Source organism: Nomascus leucogenys, chromosome 7b, assembly GCF_006542625.1.
Source record: "Nomascus leucogenys isolate Asia chromosome 7b, Asia_NLE_v1, whole genome shotgun sequence".
Classification (NCBI taxonomy): Eukaryota; Metazoa; Chordata; class Mammalia; order Primates; family Hylobatidae; genus Nomascus; species Nomascus leucogenys.
The window spans coordinates 92,719,284-92,745,500 of record NC_044387.1 but is presented as its reverse complement, the minus strand read 5'-3'; the positions used below and the strand labels follow the sequence as shown (position 1 = coordinate 92,745,500).

Below are 26,217 nucleotides of genomic sequence, written 5' to 3'. Positions count from 1 at the left end.
GCTTTAGATCGGAAGAAGGCAGGTTTCCTGGCAATATGAAGAGTAACACCTAGGGCAGACACATTTAAACTCAAACTGTCTGAGGAAGGGCTCAGGTCAAGGAGAAAGAAGAAACTGATGACAGTGTTTTATAGTTATTACAAGGAAAAATGTACATATTTGAGATACACAGTTTTTGGTTATCAGGGCAGGAGTCTTTTCTGAAGTTGACAAAATGTGGGTATGCTGGAGTGTTTCCATGACTTCTATAATAGAATGGTGGGAGGGGCACTAGGATGATTTAAGCACTTGCTGCTTCTGTACACGTTGATTTAGCCTCTTCCGTTGGTTTAACTATGCGTGAAGTCAGAGAATGAAGCAGTGAATTCCAAAGGTTTAGAGACTCATTTTTCTCCTCAGGGAGGCTGTATCAGGTTGTATATTAATTACACATTAATTATTTAATGTTGCTGGTTGATTTGCACTAAAATTATATTCATGTTTAAATTTTTGAAACTAATTTTTGCCCATATTAAAAACTTTGCTATTTACTCTTCTTTAAATTTGTAATATTTCACCTTTTGTATCAATAATTATCTTGGGAAATTGGAGTTCCGGGATTATTCTTTTTCTTTATTGAACTACATTAGGTCAGACTTCTATAGGTAACACAATACACATGGTCAATCCTTTTGTCAAAGGTCTGATATCTCAGAATATATTTTATTTTAGGAAAAACATCTAAATGTGTTATATACTCCTGTGCCATTAACTCTAATATATTCAGGAGAAAAACATTGTATATTGACAATAATAAGATAGACTAAAGGTAACAATAAAAATATAATATTAATGGTTGTCCAAAGAATTCTGATTAAAATAAAAAATGAAAACATACAAAAAGCAGAGATTTACAACTTTTCTGTTTGACCCTAATAAATAAAACTAAATTATATTTTTTCAGTTTTGCACACATTATTTGTAAATGACCATGAATACAAAAGTAATGATTTTTTTAAAGCTACAAGGCATGTTTATGCAATATGACTATTGTATGAAACTTTACATTACAGAAACATATAGACTCATGGGTGTAACTCTTGACTAAGGAATGACAGTGATGGTCTCTTTGGACATAAGTTGATTAAGAATTGATTCATAAATATAGAATGCTTCTAAAGCCAGTGAAAGCCTATCCATTTATAATTTGGGGGAGATTTTCTTGTCAGGTGCTTTGTAGTATCAATAATCCTGATAACACAGATTGAAAACATATAGAGAAAGAAACTGCTGTTCATCCTAGCACCTTCTGATGAAGTAACAGAAGATATCTGAAACACAGCTGATGAGTATAACAATATAAATGATAGTAATCGCTGCAATTTCTGTGTGGCAGGTAGTATAGAAGCAGCCAAAACAGACCAAATACATCATGCTAGTATCATTTCATAAACAAAGGCTCTCTGTTAGTAAATATCTGCTTGTCAGGAGGGGTGTCAGCATGCTAGAAGAAAATGTAACTGCCTCAACTTTCTTATTTTGCAAGTGATAAAAGAAGGGCCGGCGTGGTGGCTCATGCCCGTAATCCCAGCACTTTGGGAGGTCGAGGCAGGTGGATCACCTGAGGTCAGGAGTTTGAGACCAGCCTGGCCAACGTGGTGAAACCCCAACTCTACTAAAAATACAAAAATTAGCCGGGCATGGTGGTGTGTGCCTGTGGCCCCAGCTGCTTGGGAGGCTGAGGCCGGAGAATCGCTTGAACCTGGGAGGCGGAGGTTGCAGTGACCCAAAATTGCACCACTGCACTCCAGCCTGGGTGACAAGAGCAAAACTCCATCTCAAAAAAAAAAAAAAAAAAAGAAGAAGAAGAAAATAAATTGCAAGACTATTGCTAATTTCTGTATATATGGCTTTTTAGTTGAAGTTGGGAACACATATGTGTTACATCAAAGAAACTCCATGGCTCTCACATTATAATATGTGAATACAAATAACCATTTTTATGGTTATAATTCACTTTTGTTATATGTTTCGAAATGCTTTTCAATAAAGAGACAAATATAGAAACAGAAAGTTTAATGTTAGCTAATTATTATATAGTAATTAGTTTACATTAGCAAGTACAAAGTAATTATAATTAGTAATTATAAAGTTGTGATGTAAAGAAACTCACCAAAATTTAGAAGTTTTATAGGCTTGTAAAAGCCAGATTACCTGTTTACCTGTTTTTAAAATAATATTAGCCATGAACAATCAACCATCTACATCTCTTTAATTTTATTAAACTTTTATGTATGGTTTCTTTAGTTATAATAAAAAGTGGGAATAATATATATTCCATTTATCAATTTATTTAAACCTACAATGTGAGTGACTGAATTAAAATTCTGGCAAAAATTGAACATAAATATAAAATAAAATCGACACCATTTTTTGAATTCTCAGCAGAAACCTGAATTAGCATTAAAATATAGTTTGAATAATTAAGATATTACAGAAGTAAAAATAAAGCATGTAATAAAAGTAGGTACATAAAGCCCAGCAGTCAGATACTCATTACCACACTTAATTAAACATAACAGGATCACTGGTGGGGCTGCCAGAAGGAAATCTTGAAGACAAAAATACATGTCATTTGCACTCTCAAAATATTTTTGTATGCTACGTAAAGATTTTACATATTAGAAATGTTCAATTAAGCAAAAGATGAGATTTTTAAAAGAGACGTTAAGCTTCATCATTTAATGTGTCATTAATGAACACCTGTGATTTTCCCTGAAAATGAAACTTAATAACCTGCTACTCAGAGTGGTTGGAGTCTCTGTTGTCTTCGTTTTGTTTAATGGCAAATTTGGCCTGAGGATAGTTATGCTAGAGCTGCAGAGAAGCTTGAGAGCTACATGGAAAAGAAGCAGAGGAGGCACTTCGTCACAATCCTGGGACAAATAGGTGGAGGGGTGATGCTGCCCAGTTCCTAGAGGTGCTTACCTTATTCTCATTTTTTCTCAAGTGTTTTCTCCTAAGGGACAGACACTCACATGTTCTATTACATCCATGCATCGCCAAGTCAATCCTAAGCCACAAGAACAAAGCTGGAGGCATCACGCTACCTGACTTCAAACTATACTACAAGGCTACAGTAACCAAAACAGCATGGTACTGGTACCAAAACAGAGATATAGATCAATGGAACAGAACAGAGCCCTCAGAAATAATGCCGCATATCTGCAACTATCTGATCTTTGACAAACCTGACAAAAACAAGAAATGGGGAAAGGATTCCCTATTTAATAAATGGTGCTGGGAAAACTGGCTAGCCATATGTAGAAAGCTGAAACTGGATCCCTTCCTTACACCTTATATAAAAATTAATTCAAGATGGATTAAAGACTTACATGTTAGACCTAAAACCATAAAAACCCTAGAAGAAAACCTAGGCAATACCATTCAGGATATAGGCATGGGCAAGGACTTCATGTCTAAAACACCAAAAGCAATGGCAACAAAAGCCAAAATTGACAAATGGGATCTAATTAAAGAGCTTCTGCACAGCAAAAGAAACTACCATCAGAGTGAACAGGCAACCTACAAATTGGGAGAAAATTTTCACAACCTACTCATCTGACAAAGGGCTAATATCCAGAATCTACAATGAACTCAAATAAATTTACAAGAAAAAAACAAACAACCCCATCAAAAAGTGGGCAAAGGACATGAACAGACACTTCTCAAAAGAAGACATTTATGCAGCCAAAAAACACATGAAAAAATGCTCATCATCACTGGCCATCAGAGAAATGCAAATCAAAACCACAATGAGATACCATCTCACACCAGTTAGAATGGCCATCATTAAAAAGTCAGGAAACAACAGGTGCTGGAGAGGATGTGGAGAAATAGGAACACTTTTACACTGTAGGTGGGACTGTAAACTAGTTCAACCATTGTCGAAGTCAGTGTGGCGATTCCTCAGGGATCTAGAACTAGAAATACCATTTGACCCAGCCATCCCATTACTGGGTATATACCCAAAGGACTATAAATCATGCTGCTATAAAGACACATGCACACTTACGTTTATCGCGGCACTATTCACAATAGCAAAGACTTGGAACCAACCCAAATGTCCAACAACGATAGACTGGATAAGAAAATGTGGCACATATACACCATGGAATACTATGCAGCCATAAAAAATGATGAGTTCATGTCCTTTGTAGGGACATGGATGAAACTGGAAACCATCATTCTCAGTAAACTATCACAAGGACAAAAAACCAAACACTGCATGTTCTCACTCATAGGTGGGAATTGAACAATGAGAACACATGGACACAGGAAGGGAAACATCACACTCCAGGGACTGTTGTGGGGTGGGGGTAGTGGGGAGGGACAGCATTAGGAGATATACCTAATGCTAAATGACGAGTTAATGGGTGCGGCACACCAACATGGCACATGGATACATATGTAACAAACCTGCACATTGTGCACATGTACCCTAAAACTTAAAGTATAATAATAACAAAATAAAAAGTTATAATCACCTCTGCTGTGTTCATATATAGCAGCGGCCCCCTTTTTGGCACCAGGGCTCGGTTTCATGGAAGACAATTTTTCCACCAGGGAAGGGGGGTGGTTTGGGGATGAAACTGTTCCACCTCAGATCATCAGGCATTAGTTAGATTCTCATAAGGACAGCTCAACCTAGATCCCTGGCATGTGCAGTTCACAATAGGGCTTGTGCTCCAGTGAAAATCTAACAGGAGGTGGAGCTCAGGCAGTAATGCTTGCTGGCCTGCCACTCACGTTCTGCTGTGTGTTCCAGTTTCTTAACAGGGCGTGGACTGGTACAAGTCTGCAGCCTGGGAGTTGTGGACCCCTGATAAATAGTTATCCTCATTTGATGTATGGGGAAAACAAAGGTGGAGAGAACTTGCTCCCCTTCTCAAAGGTCAAAAACCCGATAAGCTAAGCAGTAAAGATTCAAATCCACAAAACCTGGCACCAGAGCCAGGACAATTTTTAGTATATTATTTTGTATCTGCAAGAGCAAGAAACACAGATGTTTTACACAAATTTGTTCATTAAGCAGGTATGTTTTTCTCTCCAAGAAAAACTTTCGGCCAGAGCAACTCTTTCTTTAAATACTATAAATTGCCCAGGAATGATGGCTTATGCCTACAATCTCAGTACTTTGGGAGACCGAAGAAGGAGGATCCCTTGAGGCCACAGAGCAAGACTGGTCTATATTAAAAAAAAAAAAAATGATTAAGAAATACTTTAAATGCTTCTGAGAGAAGTTTTTACTTCTCTAAGAGAAATTGAAGATCTAACATTTTATATTTTTTCAAAGCTTGATTGGTCTTTATAGTGTAACAAGAATGTTTCTAAAAATTCTGGTATGTGTAAAGAACAATTTTTAATTAAAATAACTAGGCTAGGTGTGGTGGCTCATGTCCGGCATTTTGGGAGGCCGAGGCGGGCAGATCACCTGAGCTCTGGAGTTTGAGACCAGCCTGACCAATATGGTGACACCCTGTCTCTACTAAAAATATGAAAATTAGGGGGTTGTGGTGGCATGTGCCTGTAATTCCAGCTACTCGGGAGGCTGAGGCAGGATAATCGCTTGAACCCGGGAGGCAGAGGTTGCAGTGAGCCTAGATCATGCCACTGCATTCCAGCCTGGGCAACAGAGCAAGACTCCATCTCAAAAAAAAAAAAAAAACTATTAAAAATTTTTTGAGTTAAAAAGTTGATTAGCATTATTTTAGTTTATTTTTCTCATTAGTGTGTCCTTTCAATCAATATTGGAAATCAACTGGAAAAAGAACTTATTTTAGTTCCTTTAAGGCTTTGTAGAGTGAAATTCTTGAAATCATTACATACACCCTCTGTCTAGTAATAGGCAATGTGCATTATCTGATTAGTCAGTACAAAATCCTTTCTATGTGTTTGGCAAAACAAAGTTCACAAATAAACAGTAGTAAGAGATCAGTTGTTTAGAAATTATGTTTCTCATCTTACAAACATTCCCAATGTCACCAGAAGCTTCTTAGTTGCTGCCATGGTTTGAATGTGTCCCTCTAAAATTCAGATGTTGAAATGTAATGGCCAATTTGATGGTATTAACAGGCGCCTGCCTTTAAGAGGTAATGAAGTCATAAAGCCTCTTCCACTTGTCAATGAGATTAAAGCCCTTCAGAAGGAGGCTTCTGAGCCAGGCATCGTGGCTCACACCTGTAATTTCAGCTCCTCCAGAGGCTGAGGTGAGAGGATTGCTTGAGCCCAGGAGTTCAAGCCTGCAGTGAGTTATGATCATGACACGGACTTTCAGTTCTGGGCAACAGAGCAAGATCCCAACTCTATTAAAAATAAAAAGTAAAATAATATAAGTGGCTTCTCACAGTGTTCATCCCTCTTGCTCTTCTTCTTTCTGCAAGGTGAGGACACAGCGTTCCTCTCCTCTCAAAGTCTTCAAGCAACTGTCTTGAAAGCAGAGACCAGACCCTCACCAGAGAGCAAACATACTGTCACCTAGATCCTGGACTTTCCAGCTTCAGAACTGTGAGAAATAAATTTCTATTCCTTATAAATTATTCAATCTGTGGTATTTTGTTATAGCAGCACAGATGGACCAAGACAGTTGCCCACATCCACAATGATATTGAGCTTATTGAAATTTGAGTATGATGGTTCTCATTTACCTAGTCTATAAATTAGTTTTTAAACACTGAAGTAGTTTAACTCATTTAAAGTATAAATAATATTGACTTGATTTAATACAATTAACCACTGTTCTTCTCTATTTTTTTTCATGAGTGCCTTAACTCACTGTATGACTTGTTTAGGAATGCCAAGATTTCTGATTTACATGCCCTGTTTGTAATGAAAGCTCCTAGGAGCCTCAGTGTAAAGTCTTTTTGCATTTTATCTTACTCTGTGTTTAAATATAACACTATTAATTAAAGCTTTTTTGCTTTTTGCATCTCATTTGAACAAAATATCGCATTTTACATCATACTTAGTTATATTTATTCTTTTCCAGAAATGCAGTAGTCCCCCCTTATCCATGAGGGATATGTATCAAGACCCCCAGTTGATATCCAAAACCATAGGTAACACTGAATTTTGTATAAACTATGCTTTTCTATCTGATAACTGAGATGACTACTAAGTGGCTATTGGGCAAGTAAGACATGCTGCATAGACATGCTGGACAAAGGGATGATTCATATCCTGGGCAGGACTGAGCGGGTAGGTGTGAGATTTTATCACGCTACTCAGAGTGGTACCTAATTTAAAACTTATGAATTGTTTATTTCTGAAATTTTCCATTTAATATTTTCAGACTGCCAGTAACTGTGGGTAACTGAAACTGCAGAGAACACAAGCATGAGTAAGGGAGCATTACTGTAACATGGCTTTTGTTCTGTTAATTAAAGTTTAAACAGTCCATAGTGGCTCTATTTCATAAACAATCCATGGTAACCCAAGAGTATGTTAAAAGCATCAATTGCAAACATAGCTATTAGATTACAACGTTTGAAAAATAAATCAATTTTTAAAATATTAAACAACAGGCCCCTAAAATATTTTATGTTATTTTCTTTGGGTTAAAAAGGTAATGACCTTTATTTTGCTAAAGGAAATTTAAATAATAAGAAAAAATAAAATTTAAATAGCAGAAATTGTTCCATCGACAGTTTTTTTGCATTCAACTACAATACAAATGTGAGAAAGTATATCATTCATCACTTCCAAGCAATCTGTCATACAGTGTGGATCTGTCGCTAAATTAAATTCAAATGGTCAAATGAGAACATAAAGCTATCATTTTTAAAGAAAAACTAGCAACTGTTATTTTTTAAAATCATGAACTAAAGGAATTTTCTTTTTTAGTAATACCTTAGTTTTATTGTCCTCCAGCAGCCCCTTACTCAACTAATTCAATATATTATAGTGAGAAAATATTAAGCATATAAAAAGCTATGTATCTACCATCTGGGTTTGTCAAATACTGTTACTTAAGTCATATTTGTTTTACATACTTTCTTTTATTGATTAAGAAATAAAACTTAAAATAAAGCTGAAGACTGAAGCCATGTAGTTCTCTATGATTTTATTTACCTCCTACCTTCCTCAGATGCAGCCAATATATTGAGCTTGGATTTTAGCACTAACTTATGTGTTGTATATGTCTACTCATTTTATTTCAATTGCTACATAAACAGAACTTATTACAATTTCCAACTTAACTTTTATTTACATTCACTACTTAATTTCTAACCTTTTAATAAATATGCATTCCCATAATTTCTGCAATAAATCTTGGAAGCATTTGACCATTCATTAATCTTTTGAAAGAACAAAATTACTGATTTGTTAAAATGCACCACTGAGTACTTTTTTTTTACATCAATGATTTCTACTCTTACTTTAATTATATCTTTCTTTTTCTCTTTTTTTCTGCTGTTATTTTTAAAACATTTTGAATTAGACATAGTTAATAAATTTTATCCTAGTTGGGAAACATTTAATACATTAATTTTTATTACTAAATGTGTCAGAAACACTTTTAAATATGTATTAAAATATGAAGTAGGTAGACATGTCTTATTCCATACAATCCTAAAAAATTTCATGTGAACACAAACTAAAATGTAGGTCATAGTTCCTGAAATTATGTCTTATATAATCATATAATGATACACTTCTGAATTTTAAATTTGGAGGATGATTTTAAAAAAACTAACTTTAAGCTATTAGAAATATTAGGAATTGGAAAAACCAAGAAAATGAAGTTCACCAAAAATATAGATATAGATAAAGCACAGCTTTTCTGGTTGCTTATCTTTAAATAGCTAATAATATAGATCATGACTTCATTTTTTGGGTGGATGTCAAGTAAGAATGATAACCACTACCCCCGAAGCAGGTTGCTAACACTAAATATAGTGTGCATAAAATTAGATATCCTACATAGGAGGCAAGTTATTTCCTCAAATTTTTCTCTCATCAATATTATGGTTTGAGTACTAGGACAAGGGCATCTTTTTTAACAGATGAATATGAATTCTAGAAATTACTTTTATGGGGAATGGAGACACTAATACAGCAAATTACAATTTAGTTGAAGCAGACAAAATGCTAATGCCAAATCTCAGTGAAATAATCTAGGTTTCATTTGAAAAGACCTCCTTTTGAATATGTAATGTCTCTTGGATGTTGAAGTAAATACTTTACCAAGGTTACTCTAATTTTCTAAATAACTTTCCTAATAAATGTCTTTATTCTTCCACAAAAATGCTTTCTGTGGCTCATATATGTAAACTTTATCTTACACTAAAAGAACCACCAAAATGAAGATAAGCAACTTTGAAGTATCAACTAGAATTGATTCAAATATTCAAAGCACTAGAGCATTGCGTTCTATGATTTTAAATTGACCAATATATGGTATTTCTAAAACAAATGAACAAATAGCAACAACAGCAGACAGATGCTCCATCTACATTAAACTCTCCTACTGTACTCACAAATCTTAGAGCCAAGTGGCTGAGCTCAGGAGCTCTGGAATAAGCAAAACTGGGGCTAAGTACTATATTGGGATGTTAAAATAGGACGTATCTGTTAAAAATGGTGATAACAAAGTAACACTTGGATTTTTTAGGAGAAGTAAAAAACAGAGCACATCAAAATGGTGCCTATTTTGATCATATCCAACATGCAATTGAATAACTATACTTTGTGATGAAAGGTATGACTGCTTTAAAAGAAGTACATTTGTATTAGATTGTGGAGTGAAAATGTATTTGAGAGGAAAGTAATGTTTATGGTAAAGATGAAGTTTGAAGAACAAATAGAAGTTGTTTGAAAATGTCGCAGAATGAGGATACAGCATGAGCAAAAATACAGAGGCAGGATAGTTAAAACAATGTTCAGTAATAGGAAGAACATTTTAGTTTATAAAAACTGAAGGAAATGTAGACATAGCAGAAGAAGGTGAAGAGAGAGGGGACAAGATCATGGACTGCTTAGAGAGGATTTGAAGAAATAATTACCAATATACCACAAATTTGATTAAAAATCAATCTACATATACAAGAAACTCAGTGAATTATAAGTAAGAAAAACTCAAAAAACCACATTTAGACACATCATATACAAATTGTCAAAGGCAAAGACAAAAAGAGAAGATAGAAAGCAGCAAGAGAAAAATGACTCATTGGGTATAAGGTATCTTCAATAAGATTAACAGCTGACTTCTAACCCAAAAGGACAGAGCTCAGGAGGTAGTAGCATATTCAAAGTGTAAGAAGAAAATAAAGTCAACCAAAAAGTTTATATTCAGAAAATCAATTTTTCAAAAATGAAAGAGAAAATAAAACATTCTCAGATAAACAAAAACTTAGTGATTTCATTTCTGGCATATCTGTACTACAGGAAATACCAAAGAAAAAAACCTTAGGCTGAAATGAAAAGCCAATAGATAAAAACATTACTTCACAGGAAGAAATAAAAGGGACTATTATTAAAGATTACTACATAGGTGCTATGAATTACATGTTTGTGTACACTCTGCTCCAAATTTCTATGTTGAAACCATACTCCCATGGAAGGGTATTTGGAGGTAGGCCCTTTGGGAGGTAATAAAATTATGAGGGTGGGGCCCTCAGGATGGTATTAGTACCTGCGATCATTAATTTTGGCTGTCAACTTGACTGGATTAAAGTATACATAGATAGCTGGTAAAACATTAATGATTCTTAATGCTTCAGTAGGCATTGAGCCTGTCTCTCCTCTGCTGAAAAGGAAATTCTGATGGTTTGGCCTTTGATTGGAATAATTGGGCTTCTCCAGGTGTATCTATAGGGTATTTCTGGAGTAGATTGGCCTTTGAGTTGGTAGGTTGAGTGGTGAAGATCTGCCTTCAATGTGGGTAGAAACTATCCAGTTGGCTGGGAGCAAGCTTGGGACGACAAAGCAGAGGGTAAATTTTTCTCCCTCTTCTGGAAATGGGACACCCTTCTCCTGTCTGTGGATGTCAGAACTCCAGATTCTCCAGCCTTTGGACTCTGAAACTTGAACCAGCAGTTGAGTTACTCCATTGGCTTCCCTGGTTCTGAGGCTTTCAGACTTAGGCTGAGCCATAATGCTTACTTCTCTGGTTCTCCAGCTTGCAGCTTATCATGGAACTTCTCAATCTCCATAATGAGAGAATTGCCCTAATAAATCCCTTCTCACCTCTCTCTCTCTTTCTCTCTCTCACTTTCCCTCTCTCTTATTAGTTCTGTCTCTCTGCAGAATGATTATAACAATACTCTTACGAAGAGACAAAAGAGAGCTTGCTTCCTCTCTCTCTGCCCTCTACTATGTGAGGGTACAATGAGAAGATGGTCATCTTAAAACCATGGAAAGTGTCCTTACCAGACACCAGATCTGCCACTACTTTGATCTTGGACTTTCCAGACTCTAGAGCTGTGAAAAAAATATGTGTGCTCTTTAGGCCACTCAGTCTATGTATTTTTATTATAGCAGCCTGAATTGACTAAGGCAACAGGTAAATATAAAAATTATCATTAATGTATTTTTGTAATTTTTTCTTCTCCTATCTGATTTAAAAGGCATTGAATAAAGCTATAATTATAAAACTGTTTTTCAGCTTATAATGAATAAAGATACAATTTGGGATTAAATAATAGCACAAAGCAGGAGTACATAGAATGAAGCTCTTTTATAGCAAATTTTTGTGTAATATTGACTTTGGTTGATATTAATGTGAACTAGATTGTTTTAAGTTAATTGCAATTTCTACTACAACCTTTAGAAAAAAATATATTTGTGTGTGTATATAAACAATAAATGTAATAAATAGTACACTTGAAAATATGTATATGTAACCCAAGAAAAAACAGTAATGGAAGAATAGAAGAACAAAGAAGCAAAAGACATGTTAAAAATAAATAATGTACAAATTCTATCTTACCAGTAATTACATTAAAAGTCAATTAAGTAATTAAGTAAAACTCCAATGAAAAGGAAGACATTGGAAGAATGGATTTTATAAAAATGATCCAATGATATTTTGTCCACAAGATTCAAAGACACAATAGGTTGATAGTAAAAAGACAAAAATGAGATATACTATACAAACAGTAACTAAGAGCTGTTATCAATATTTTAAAAAATAGATTGTAAAACAAAAATTGATATAAAAGCAAAACATACATATATTTTATAGTGAAAAAAGGCTCAATTATTCAGGAACACATAACAAGTATAAATACATGTGAATCCCAGGAAAAAGTCTCAAAGTACACACAGCAAAAACTAAGAAAACTGAAGGATTAATTGACAATTCAGTGATAAATATTGAAGATTTCAATGTTGCACTTTCAACAATGAATAGAACAATTAGGCAGGAGATCACGAAGAAAACAGAAGACTTAAACAACACTAGAAACCATGTATAACCATAATCTATAGAATATGCAATCATAGCAGAATATATTAAGACATTCTTGTCAGGTACTCATGAGTTCCTTGATAAACCATATGTTAGTCTATAAAACATGCCTCGATAAATTTAAAAGGTATTAAATTGTTCATCATCTCTTCTCAAAACACAATTAAAAACAAAAATCAATAACAGAATAATTAGAAAATTGAAATATGTATGAAAATTAAAGAACACACTTCTAAATAACCAATGCATAAAAAAAACCCCAAAAAAACAAAACGACAACAAAAACAAAACAAAAGACACACACACACGAAAAATTACAACATAATTGAAATGAATGAAAGTAAAAACCCAACACAACAAACCTTAGCCAGTCACAGTGGCCCATGCCTATAATTTCAGTTACTCAGAGGCTGAAACAGAAGGAACAATTGAGCCCAGGGGTTCAAGGTCAGGTTGGGCAACATAATGAGGCCCTGTCTCTAATAAAACGAACAAACAAATCTTTTGGGATGTAGCTAAAGCATTCTTTAAAGGGAAATTTATGTCTGTAAATGCCAGTATAAAACAAGAAGAATTTCAAATCAATAACCTAACTTTCCATCTAGAGAAACTAGGAAAAGTAAAAGTGCAAACAACACAAAGCAATGTGAAATAAGCTAATAATAGCATTAAGGGTGGAAATTAATGAATAGACAGTAGAAAAAAAAATAAAGAAAAGCAACAAAACCAAAAGTTTAACAAAATTGCCAGACTTTTAGCTAGATGAAACAAGATGAAGTGAGAAAAAATGTAAATTACAAATCAGGAATGGAAAAAGCAACATTGTTATTGGCCTTAGGGAAATTTAAAAAAAAATTAAGAGGGAATACTATGAACTACTGTGCTCCTGCAAATTAGATAACCTAGATTAAAGGGACAAATTTTTAGACACAACACAAACTACCAAAGCTGACTCAAGAATAAATAAAAAATCTGGAAAGATCTATAACAAGTAAAGAGATTGAAACAGTAATTAGGAAAACTAACCACAAAGAAAAGTTTGGGCCCTACTTCACTTCACCTGCTTCACTGATGAACTCTATCAAACATTTAATTAATACCAGTTTTTGTTTTGTTTTGTTTTGTTTTTTTGAGATGGAGTCTCACTCTGTCGCCCAGGCTGGAGTGCACTGGCGCTATCTTGGCTCACAGCAAGCTCCGCCTCCTGGGTTCACGCCATTCTCCTGCCTCAGCCTCCCGAGTACCTAGGACCACAGGTGCCCACCACCATGCCCAGCTAATTTTTTGTATTTTTAGTAGAGATGGGGTTTCACAGTGTTAGCCAGGATGGTCTCGATCTCCTGACCTCGTGATCCACCCGCCTCGGCCTCCCAAAGCGCTGGGATTACAGGCGTGAGGCCCCACTCCTGGCCAATTAATTAATACCAGTTTTTAACATATTCTTGCAAAAAGTAGAAGAGGAAGGAACACTTTCAACTTATTCTATGTATTACCTTGATACCAAAACCAGACAACTATCACAAGAAAACTATACATTAACTTCTTTAATAAATACACAAATAAAAATCCTCAACAAAATACTAACAAACCAAATGCAGACCCATATTAAATGAATTATACTCTATTGCCTAGTGGTTACTACACTAGGAATGCGAGGTTGATATAACATCCAAAAATCAATCAATATAACACGTCATATTAATAAAGGACAAAAACCACAGAAGCATTTTCATAGAAGTAGAAAAGTATTTGACAAATCCATCATCTTTACATGATAAGAGCTTTCAAGAAATAAGAATAGAAGGGAACTCCTGAACCCGATGAAAAGCATCTACCAAATAGAAGAGAACTTCCTAAACTTGATTATCCACAGCCAATATCACACTTAAGCAGGAAAGACTACATGCTTTCCATCTTAGATCAGAAACAGGATAAAGATGTCTGCTCTCACCTTTTTATTCAACATTGTCCTGTAGATTTTAACCACAACAATTATGCAAGGAAAGGAAGTAAGTATTTAGATTGGAAAGAGGTAAAATCGTGACTATTCACAGATGGCATGCTCTTGTATATAGAGAATCCTGAGAACTTCATACAAAAATTAGAACTAATAATTCCAGCAAGATTGCAGAATTCAGTCAATATCCAAAATCAATTGGATGTCTATACATTAGTAATGAAAAATCTAAAACTGAAATGAAGAAAACAATTTTATTTATAATAGCACAAAAAACAATTACTTATAAATAAATTTAACAAAAGTTCAATAATTGTACACTGAAGACTACAAAATTTTGTTGAAAAAAAGTTACAGAAAATCTAAGTCAATGAAAAGAACTGGAAGACAATACTGTTAAGATGGCAATACTCTCCAATTTGGTACACGGATTCAATGCAATGTCTACCAAAAAAATCAATTACGTTTTTCTAAAAAAATTGACAAGCTGGGCCGGGCACGGTGGCTCACGCTTGTAATCCCAGCACTTTGGGAGGCCAAGGCGGGCGGATCGCGAGGTCAGGAGATCGAGACCACAGTGAAACCCCGTCTCTACTAAAAATACAAAAAATTAGCCGGGCGTGGTGGCGGGCACCTGTAGTCCCAGCTACTCGGAGAGGCTGAGGCAGAAGAATGGCGTGAACCCGGGAGGCGGAGCTTGCAGTGAGCCGAGATCGCGCCACTGCACTCCAGCCTGGGTGACAGAGCAAGACTCCGTCTCAAAAAAAAAAAAAAAAATTGACAAGCTGATCATAAAATATATATGAGAATGTAATGGCTCCAGAATAGTCAAAGTAACACTTAAAAAGAATATCAAAGTTGGAAGATTAATACTTCCTGATACGAGATTTATTACAGAACTATAATAATCAATACAGTGTGTACTACATAAGAACAGACAAATAAATAGAATTGAGCATCTAGAAAAAGAGCTTACATTTATGATCATTTGACTTTAGATTTGAATTCCAAAAATATTTAATGAGGAAAAAACAGTCTTTTAAAAATTGTGTGAAAATAGTCTTCACAATTGCCTTTTCAACCCAATTATGGGTTGAAAAGAATAGTCTTTTCAACGTTCTTCAGGCAAAGAATTTATTTGGACCCCCTACTTCACACAATAGGCAAAAATGAACCTAAATTGGATTGAAATCTAAGTGTAAAAGCCAAAATTACAAAACTTTTAGAAGAGTGAACATACGGGAAACTTTGTACAACATTTTGTTAAGCAATGGATTTTTAGACGCAACACCAAAAGTATGAGACAAAAACATCTAGAAAATTGAAATTCATCAAAATTTTAAAATTAGTATATCAAAGGACACATAAAGAAATGAAGAAGCAATGCACACAATAGAAGAATACACTTACAAATTATATATGTGATACACTACTTGTACTCAGAATATATTAAGATTTATTACAACTCAACAATGAAAGAACAAATTAAAAAATAGGCAAAAGGCTGGAGTACATATTTCTCCCAAGAAAGACAAAAGACTGACAAGTACATAAAACGATGTTCAACATCATTATTCATTAGGTAAATATAAATCAAAACCTCAATGAGATACTACCTCACACCTAATAGAATAACAAAACTTAAAAAAAAAAAAAAGACAATATTGGCTGGGCGTGGTGGCTCACTCCTGTAATCCCAGCACTTTGGGAGGCCAAGGCAGGTGGATCACCTAAAGTTAGGAGCTCGAGACCAGCCTTGCCAAAATGCTGAAACCCCTGTCTCTACTAAAACTCCAAAAATTAGCCAGGCGTGGTGGTTGGCCTGTAGTCCCAGCTACTTGGGAGGCTGAGGCAGGAGAATCACTTGAACCCGGGAGGTGGAAGTTGCAGTGAGCCGAGATTGTGCCATTGCACTCCAGCCTGGGCAACAAGAGTGAAACTCCATCTCGAACAAACAAACAAAGAAACAAACAAACAAAAAACAAAGAAAATATCCAGTGTAGATGAAGACATGAAAAAAATGAAAATTCTCATAAATTTCTGGTTTTAAAATGAAGCAGCCATTTTGCAAACTTGTTTGGCAGGTCCTCAAAATACTACACATTGTTCTTTGTGCTATTATAAATAAAATTATTTTCTTCATACCATACACTGCAGAAATTTGACTCCCAAGTATACACTCAAGTGGAAGAAAAATATGTCTTTATAATCACTGACACATCAATGTTCATATTTGCATTATTGATAATAGTCAAAAAGCAGAAACAATCTAAATGTCCATCAACTGATGAATCAATAAACATAGATGTGATATATCCATATAATATTTCATTATAGTTATAGCTCATAAAAAGGAATTAAATATTGATACACACTACAAAATGAACAAATCTCAGAATAATACAATAAAGGAAAAAAGCAAGCCACAAAAGACTACATATTTAATTATTCTATTTATATAAAATCTCCAGAACAGGCAAATCGAAGACAGAGAAGGTAGATTACTGGTTACCAGAAAACTGGGAGTAGGGAGGAATGGGAGTGACTGCTTTTGGGTGTGGGGTTCCTTTTGGGGGTGATGAAAATACTATAAAATTGGATAGTGATGATGGTTGCACAACTCCATCAATATTCTAAAACCACTGAATTGTACACTTTAATATGGTCAATTTCATGCTAGGTGAATTATATATCAATAAGCCTTTCATTACAAAAAGAAAAAAGGAAATAGCTTTAAAGGAAATAATCATTTGTGTTTCATCCAAAGCACAGGTCTTAACTTCTTTGTCCAAAATTCTGACAGAAAATAACAAATAATAAAAAGTAAGTATAATCTTCACAGGAATTTTTAAAGGTTTATTCCACCTCACTTTATTGTTTTGTTACAATGCCTTCAGCAAATTGCAGGAATTCATAAAGCTTGCCTGATAGAGGGCAGTTGAATAAAATTCACAGTTGAAAGTACGACAGGAGCACAAACTGTTAAAATGACATTCAGATTTATCAGATTATCTTTTTAATTTAACTGTTACAAAAATAAATTTATTTTCACACAAAACAAAATTTATTCTCATTATCATTCTATTGCAAAAAGGAAAAGGAATAAACACTCTGACAAGCTGAAAATCATCAAAGCAACTGAAATTACTTTAAGGATAAGATGTTCTAAATGTCTATTGTAATAAACAAAACAAAAAAATTGAATATGACTATTAGAGTGTCTCTTCTCTTTTGCAGTAAATTATATGGAATATGTTTTCAGATTTCAATTACATTTTTAAAGCTTTAAGGAAAGAGCTCTTCTTTGTTGTTCTGAAATACCATTAAAATAGATTACTTATGTTAATTGATGCATATTAAACAGTGATAATCGGTTTTTTCCCTACTAAAGTGTATATCTTTGTACATTAAAAACAAGGATATATAAACTAGAAGTTAGAGACCAGAGACCCAACTCGGGACCTGACAAGATGGCTGGGCTGCCCTGCAGGATTGTCAAGGAAACTCAGCGTTTGCTGGCAGAACCAGTTCCTGGCATCAAAGCAGAACCATATGAGAGCAACACCCATTATTTTCATGTGGTCATTGCCGGCCCCTGGGACTCCCACTTTGTGGGAGGGACTTTTCAAACTTGAACTATTTCTTCCAGAAGAATACCCAATGGCAGCCCCTAAAGTGCGTTTCATGACCAAAATTTGTCATCCTAATGTAGACAAGTTGGGGAGAATATGTTTAGATATTTTGAAAGATAAGTGGCCCCCAGCCCTGCAGATCCTCACGGTTCTGCTATGGATCCAGGCCTTGTTAAGTGCTCCAAATCCAGATGATCCATTAGCAAATGATTAGCAAATGTAGAGAAGCAGTGGAAAGACCAAGGAAGCCCAAGCCATAGAAGCAGCTAGAGCAGGGACTAGGCTATATGACATGAATAATATTTAAATTGATCCAATCATCAAGTATGCATCACTTCTCCTGTTCTGCCAAGACTTCTTTCCTTTGGTTTACATTTAATGGACACAGTCTTAGAAACATCACAGAATAAAAGCCCAGACTTCTACGGTCCTTTGATGATTAAATGCACATTAGCAAATCTATGTTTTGTTCTGATTCACTGTTGTAAAGTACGAGCAGAGGCTAGAAGTATCGTCTGGACTGTTGGGAAACATTTAAAAGCAGTGGCCCCTCTCTGCTTTTATTCATTTCCCCAATCCTGGTTTAAGTGTAAGGCACTGTGAATGAAGGTAGTTGTCAGGTTAGCTCCAGGGGCATGGGTGTTTTTCTTTATTTTATTTTATTTTATTTTTTGAGGGGGGAGGTAGTTTTAATTTAATTTATGAGCTCCTTTCCCACTTTTTTTGGTGATCTAATTGCATTGATTAAAAGCAACTAACCAGTTCTTTAGAATATGTTCCCTAGCCAAGTCTAACTTTATTTAGATGCTGTAGATGGACAAACTTGATTGTTTGAACCAGAATGGGAACATTACACAAACATCACAGCTCTCAATAATAACACTGTGACTTTGCTGTCAAGTATAGATTCTCCCCTTCAAAAAAAGCTTGTGACCATTTTGTATGGCTTGTCTGGAAACTTCTGTAAATCTTATGTTTTAGTAAAATATTTTTTGTTATAAAAATGACTGAAAATAAAAATAAACTAAAAAACTAAATTCCACCAGAATAATATATATCTTAGACTGATTCCTTCTGGTGTTGAATATTAAAAGGATTTACATAAAATCTTGAACATAAAACACTTAATAAAATTAACTTCTATAATCATTTTCATAAAAATAAAATATCATCAATTTCATCCAGTTTTTAATGTACAGTCTCTCAAAAATATATTTCTCAAAAATTTTGGCTTTTAATGGATACATGTTATAAATCAAGGTATATGCACTATATTCTTCACATTGTATATTATTATTATTAATAATTTATGATATTACTCAGCATTAAAGTTCTAGGATAAAAGAAAAACTTCTAGAGTAGTAACTATAAATTATAATTATTCATCTGAATATGTATCAATTTTTTTAAAAAAACAACAAAACCAAACATCTTTCTAATTTATCTCAAAGTATGGTTAATTTGAATTCCATCAAATCACTGGTATTTCAATAATTGCATGTTTAGTTTCCTGTATTTTTAAGATAAATACACAATTAGTGTTATCGAATTAACATTAATTTTGTGCTTAACTGTTTCCAAATTAAACACGTAATATCTTTTCACCCCCCCAGCAACCTTTCTTTTGCTGGTAACGTTATTATATTTCTTTTTCTGAACATGGAAATAGAGGCTGAAGAAAAGTCCTTTTTCCTTGACTCAGCTTCCCTGCTTTCAAGCATCAGGGTCTATTCCTGAGGATTCTACTTGGGCTCTAGAACTGCCAACTGTTGCTTTCACACGCAACAAGGACTTATTTAAGAACTATAACTTCAATATTAGAACTCTGTATCAGAATATCATATAGCAGATAACTCAGGCAGCTCTTTTGGTTAAAGGTGACTGGAAAAGTATCATAGTCATAGTGAGAGGTGACAATGTGCTGGCAGCCCTCGCTCGCTCTCGGCGCCTGCTTGGCCTCGGCGTCCACTCTGGCCACACTTGAGGAGCCCTTCAGCCTGCCGCTGCACTGTGGGAGCCCCTCTCTGGGCTGGCCAAGGCCAGAGCCAGCTCCCTCTGCTTGCGGGGAGGTGTAGAGGGAGAGGCGCTGGGGGGAACCGGGGCAGCACACGGCGCTCGCAGGCCAGCGTGAGTTCGCCAGGTCCCCCAGCACTGCCAGCCCACCTGTGCTGTACTCGAATTCTTGCCAGCCCTCAGCTGCCTCCCCACGGGGCAGGGCTTGGGACCTGCAGACCACCATGACCGAGGCCCCCCCCCCCCACCGGTGGGCTCCCGTATGGCCCAAGCCTCCTTGACAGGCACCGGCCCCTGCTCCACGGCACCTGGTCCCATCGACTGCCGAAGGGCTGAGGAGTGCAGGTTCACTGAGCGGGACTGGTGGGCAGCCCCGCCCGCGGCCCCGGCATGGGATCTGCTAGGCAAAGCCAGCTGGCTTAAGTCAGGTGGAGACTTGGAGAACTTTTATGTCTAGCTAAAGGATTGTGATCGCACCAATCAGCACTCTGTGTCTAGCTAAAGGTTTGTAAACACATCAATCAGCATTCTGTATCTAGTTAATCCAGTGGGGACTTGGAGAACTTCTATGTCTAGCTAGAGGATTGTAAATGCACTAATCAGCACTCTGTGTCTAGCTCAGGGATTGCAAATGCACCAATCAGCACTCTGTCAAAACAGATCAATCAGCTGTCTGTAAAACGGACTAACCAGCTCTCTGTAAAATGGACCAATCAGCTCTCTGTAAAATGGACCAATCAGCAGGATGTGTTTGGGGCCAGATAAGGGAATAAAAGCAGGCTGACTAAGCCAGCAGTGGCAACCCACTCGCGTCCCCTTCCACACTGCGGAAGCTTTGTTCTTTTGCTCTTTGCAATAAATCTTGCTGCTGCTTACCCTTTGGGTCTGCGCCACCCTTATGAGCTGTACCACTGACAACGAAGGTCTCCAGTTTCACTCCTGAAGCCAGCAAGGCCATGAACCCAACAGAAGGAAGAAACGACGCATCTGAACATCTGAAGGAACAAACTCCGAACACACCATCTTTAAGAACTGTTAACTCACCGTGAGGGTCTGTGCCTTCATTCTTGAAGTCAGTGAGACCAAGAACCCACCAATTCCAGACACATTTTGGCAACCACGAAGAGACTATTGCCTATCGCCAAGCGGTGAGACTATTGCCTGTCACCAAGCAGTGAGACCATCGCCTATCGCCAAGCGGTGAGTACCATGAGACCCCTTTCGCTTGCTATTCTGTCCTATTTTTCCTTAGAATTCAGGGGCTAAATACTGGGCACAGTTAAAAGCAACTAGCGCGGCCACCAGGCTAAAGACACGGGTATCAGGCTTTCTGGGAAAGGGCTCTCTAACAACCCCCGACTCTTCGGAGTTGGGAGCGTTGGTTTGCCTGGAACCAGCTTCCACTTGTCCTGTACTCCTGGGCTGAGCCAAGGGTCTACAGAGAAGAAAGCCATTCAGCTCCGGGGTCCCGACAACAAGTTGGTTAACCTTGCTGCCATCAGCGGAACTCTCAAAGGCATGTCGCCCAAGCAAAACTTGCCCATCTATTCTATCTACGCTGACCCTTGCCTCCTGGGTCCTAATGCCTGCCAGGCAAACTTCCTCTTGCCTCTCTTCTCCAAGGCTAGTCCCGCTTCTAAAAATCACCCCTGTCTCTGGTGCTTTTCTAGTTTCTCCTATAAGAATGATTTTTAGTACAAACTCCAGGATTCTGTTATCTTCTTTAGGCACCCAGGCTCCCTAAGCAGAAAGACATAATTTTTGCCCAAAGCCCCGTCATAGGGGAGACTACCTGGAATTTTAGGATCCCTCCTCAGACAAGCAGGCCTAACAAAAGCTATTCCTGAAGGTAGGATATGGGTAGCCTCAAAAATTGTATCCTTCCTATTCATATAAGTGAGGACAAAAGGCATCACTCTTCCAACTCTGGAGTTCCCTTCCTTCCTTCAGGGTATGGCCCTCCACTTCATTCTTGGGGCGTAACATCTTTATAGGATGTGGGTAAAGTCCCAATACTAACAAGTGAATGCTTAGGACTCTAACAGGTTTTTGAGAATGTGTCGGTAAGGGCCACTAAATCTGATTTTTCTTGGTCCTCTTTGTGGTCTAGGAAGACAGGCAAGGGTGCAGGTTTTCAAGAATGCATTGGTAAGGGCCACTAAATCTGACCTTCCTCAGTCCTCTTTGTGGTCTAAGATGAAAACTAGTGTTTTTGCTGCTGTGTCAGTGAGCACAACTATTCTGATCAGCAGGGTCCAGTGACCATTGTGGGTTCTTGGGTAGAGGTTGTTTCTGCTCCTGTGTCAGTGAGTGCAACTATTCTGATCAGCAGGGTCCAGGGACCACTGCAGGTTCTTGCGCAAAGGTAGAAACAAACAAACCAAAACTGTGGGCAGTTTTGTCTTTCAGATGGGAAACACTCAGGCATCAACAGGTTCACCCTTGAAATGCATCCAAAGCCATTGGAACCAATTTGACCCACAAACCCTGAGAAAGAGGCGGCTCATTTTTTTCTGCATTACAGCTTGACCCCAATATTCTCTCTCTGATGGGAAAAAATGGCCACCTGAGGGAGTACAAGTTATAATACTATCCTGCAGCTTGACCTTTTCTGTAAGAGGGAAGGCAAATAGAGTGAAATATCTTATGTCCAAGCTTTCTTTTCATTGAAGGAGAATACACAACTATGCAAAGCTTACAATTTACATCCCACAGGAGGACCTCTCAGCTTACCCCCATATCCTAGCCTTCCTATAGCTCCCCTTCCTATTAATGATAATCCTCCTCTAATCTCCCCTGCCCAGAAGGAAAAAAGCAAAGAAATCTCCAAAGGACCACAAACCCCCAGGCTATTGGTTATGTCCCCTTCAAGCTGGAGGAGGAGGGGAATTTGGCCCAACCCAGGTACATGTCCCCTTCTCCCTCTATGATTTAAAGCAGATCAAGGCAGACCTGGGGAAGTTTTCAGATGATCCTGATAGGTACAGAGATGTCCTACAGGGTCTAGGGCAAACCTTCGGCCTTGCTTGGAGAGATGTCATGCTACTGTTAGATCAAACCCTGGCCTTTAATGAAAAGAATGCGGCTTTAGCTGCAGCTTGAGAGCTTGGAGATACCTGGTATCTTAGTCAAGTAAATGACAGAATGACAGCCGAAGAAAGGAATAAATTCTCTACTGCTCAACAAGCTGTCCCCGGTATGGATCCCCACTAAGACCTCAACTCAGATTATAGGGACTGGAGTCATAAACATCTGTTGACCTGTGTTCTAGGACTAAGGAGAATTAGGAAAAAGCCCATGAATTATTCAATGATGTCCACCATAACTCAGGGAAAGGAAGAAAATCCTTCTGCCTTCCTTGAGCGGCTATAGGAGGCCTTAAGAAAATATACTTCCCCGTCACCTGACTCACTCAAGGGTCAATTGATTCTAAAAGATAAGTTTATTACCCAATCAGCTGCAGATATCAGGAGAAAGCTCCAAAAGCAAGCCCTGGGCCCTGAACAAAATTTGGAGGCATTATTAAACCTGGCAACCTCGGTGTTCTATAATAGGGACCAAGAGGAACAGGCCCAAAAGGAAAAGTGAGATAAGAGAAAGGCTGCAGCCTTAGTCATGGCCCTCATACAAAAACAAACCTTGGTGGTTCAGAGAGGACAGAAAATGGAGCAGGCTAATCACCCAGTAGGGCTTGTTATCAGTGTGGTTTACTAAGACGCTTTAAAAAAGATTGTCCAGTGAGAAACAATCTACCCCCTCGTCCATGTCCACTATGCTGAGGCAATCACTGGAAGGTGCATTGCCCCAGAGAATGAAGGTTCTCTGGGTCAGAAGTCCCCAACCAGATGATCCAACAACAGGACTGAGGGTGCTCGGGGCAAGCGCCAGCTCATGTCATCACCCTCACTGAGCCCTGGGTATGTTTAACCATTGAGGGCCAGGAAATTGACTTCCTCCTGGACACTGGCACAGCCTTCTCAGTGTTAATCTCCTGTCCTGGATGACTGTCCTCAAGGTCCGTTACCATCCGAGGAATCCTGGGACAGCCTGTAACCAGGTATTTCTCCCACCCCCTCAGTTGTAATTGGGAGACTTTGCTCTTTTCACATGCCTTTCTTGTATGCCTGAAAGTCCCACACCCTTATTAGGGAGAGATATATTAGCCAAAGCTGGAGCAATTATCTACGTGAATATGGGGAACAAGTTACCTATTTGTTGTCCCCTACTTGAAGAGCGAATCAACCCTGAATCTGTGCATTGGAAGGACAATTTGGAAGGGCAAAAAATGCCCGCCCAGTCCAAATCAGGCTAAAAGACCCCACCTCTTTTCCTTATCAAAGGCAATATCCCTTAAGGCCTGAAGCTCATAAAGGTTTACAGTATATTGTTAAACATTTAAAAGCTCAAGGTTTAGTAAGGAAATGCAGCAGTCCCCGCAACACCCCAATTCTAGGAGTACAAAAACCAAATGGTCAGTGGAGACTAGTGCAAGATCTTAGGCTCACCAATGATGCAGTAATTCCTCTATATCCAGTTGTACCCAACCCTTATACCCTGCTCTCTCAAATACAAGAGGAAGCAGAATGGTTCCCTGTTCTGGACCTCAAGGATGCCTTCTTCTGTATCCCCTGCACTCTGACTCCCAGTTTCTCTTTACCTTTGAGGATCCCACAGACCGCACATCCCAACTTACGTGGACGGTCTTGCCCCAAGGGTTTAGGGATAGCCCTCATCTGTTTGGTCACACACTGGCCCAAGATCTAGGCCACTTCTCAAGTCCAGGTACTCTGGTCCTTCATTATGTGGATGATTTGCTCTTGGCTACCAGTGCGGAAGCCTCATGCCAGCAGGCTACTCTAGATCTCTTGAACTTTCTAGCTGATCAAGGGTACAAGGTGTCTAGGTCGAAAGCCCAGCTTTGCCTACAGCAGGCCAAATATCTAGGCCAAATCTTAGCCAGTGGGACCAGGGCCCTCGGCAAGGAGTGAACACAGCCTATACTGGCTTATCCTCATCCTATGACATTAAAACAGTTGTGGGTGTTCCTTGGAATCACCAGCTTTTGCCGGCTATGGATCCCCTGATACAGCGAGATAGCCAGGCCCCTCTATACTCTAATCAAGGAGACCCAGAGAGCAAATACTCATCTAGCAGAATGGGAACCAGAGGCAGAAACAGCCTTCGAAACCTTAAAGCAGGCCCTAGTTCAAGCTCCAGCTTTGCTTTAAGCCTTCCGACAGGACAAAACTTCTCTTTATGTCACGGAAACAGCAGAGATAGCTCTTGGAGTCCTTACTCAGACTTGTGGGACAACCCCACAACCAGTGGCATACCTAAGGAAATTGATGTAGTAGCAAAAGGCTGGCCTCACTGTTTATGGGTAGTTGTGGCAGTGGCCGTCTTAGTGTCAGAGGCTATCAAAATAATACAAGGAAAGGATCTCACTGTCTGGACTACTCATGATGTAAATGGCATACTAGGTGCCAAAGGAAGTTTATGGCTACCAGACAACCACCTACTTAGATACCAGGCGCTACTCCTTGAGGGACCGGTGCTTCAAATATGTACATGCATGGCCCTCAACCCTGCCACAGAGGATGGGGAACCAATCAAGAATGACTGCCAACAAATTATAGTCCAGACTTATGCCACCTGAGATGATCTCTTAGAAGTCCGCTTAGCTAATCCTGACCTTAACCTATATACCGACGGAAGCTCATTTGTGGAGAAATGAGATATGAAGGTTAGGTTATGCCATAGGTAGTAATGTAACCATACTTGAAAGTAAGCCCTTTCCCCCAGGGACCAGTGCCCAGTTAGCAGAACTAGTGGCACTTACCCAAGCCTTAGAACTGGGAAAGGGAAAAAAGAATAAATGTGTATACAGATAGCAAGTATGCTTATCTAATCCTACATGCCCATGCTGCAATATGGAAAGAAAGGGAGTTCTTAACCTCTAGGAACCCCCATTAAATACCACAAGGAAATTATGGAGTTATTGCACAGTGCAAAAACCCAAGGTAGTGGCAGTCTTACACTGCCGAAGCCATCAAAAAGAGGAAGGAGAGGGGAGAACAGCAGCATAAGCAACTGGCAGAGGCAAGGAAAGACCAGCAGAGAGAAAGAGAGAGACAAAGTCAAAGAAGGAAAGAAAGAGACAGAAAGTC

General features: G+C 37.9%; 1 protein-coding gene and 1 pseudogene across 2 annotated transcripts in view; one reads left to right on the top strand and one right to left on the bottom strand.

Annotated features, from left to right (window-relative positions):
• GALNTL6 (polypeptide N-acetylgalactosaminyltransferase like 6) overlaps positions 1-26,217 on the bottom strand; it is a 1,250,255-nt gene that overhangs the window by 652,585 nt on the left and 571,453 nt on the right. The gene's annotated exons all lie outside the window — the stretch shown is intronic.
• On the top strand, positions 17,876-18,499 carry LOC100586882 (annotated as a pseudogene).